This window comes from Solanum tuberosum, unplaced genomic scaffold (assembly GCF_000226075.1).
Source record: "Solanum tuberosum cultivar DM 1-3 516 R44 unplaced genomic scaffold, SolTub_3.0 scf00487, whole genome shotgun sequence".
Lineage (NCBI taxonomy): Eukaryota > Viridiplantae > Streptophyta > Magnoliopsida > Solanales > Solanaceae > Solanum > Solanum tuberosum.
In genome coordinates this window covers 221,419-221,791 of record NW_006239408.1, presented here as the reverse complement: position 1 = coordinate 221,791, position 373 = coordinate 221,419, and positions in this window count along the sequence as shown.

Here is a 373-nt window from a genome sequence, read left to right as displayed (position 1 = left end):
ACAATTCATACTATTAGATGAAGAAATCATGAACTTACGTAGAACGAATAATAAACCCAGAATTTCAACTTGAGTTGCAAAGCCAAAATCTTCAAACGAATGTAGAAAATCAATAATAGTTAGGGTTGCAACTTAATCTCCAAAGTCACAGAGTAAAACTAGAATAACAATGTCTAACCCCCAAAAACGAGGTTTACAAGCCCTATTTATAGAAAACAAATCCTAAATAAAAAGGGAAACCGCTGGGCCAACAGTTGGGGCACTCTCAGAAGTGCCCACATCAGCAATCATAGCACCCTCGGTAGTGCTCTCTAACAATCTCTCCGCACCATCAAAGGGAAAATCCGGGTCGGGTCAGACAGTCTGAGGTATG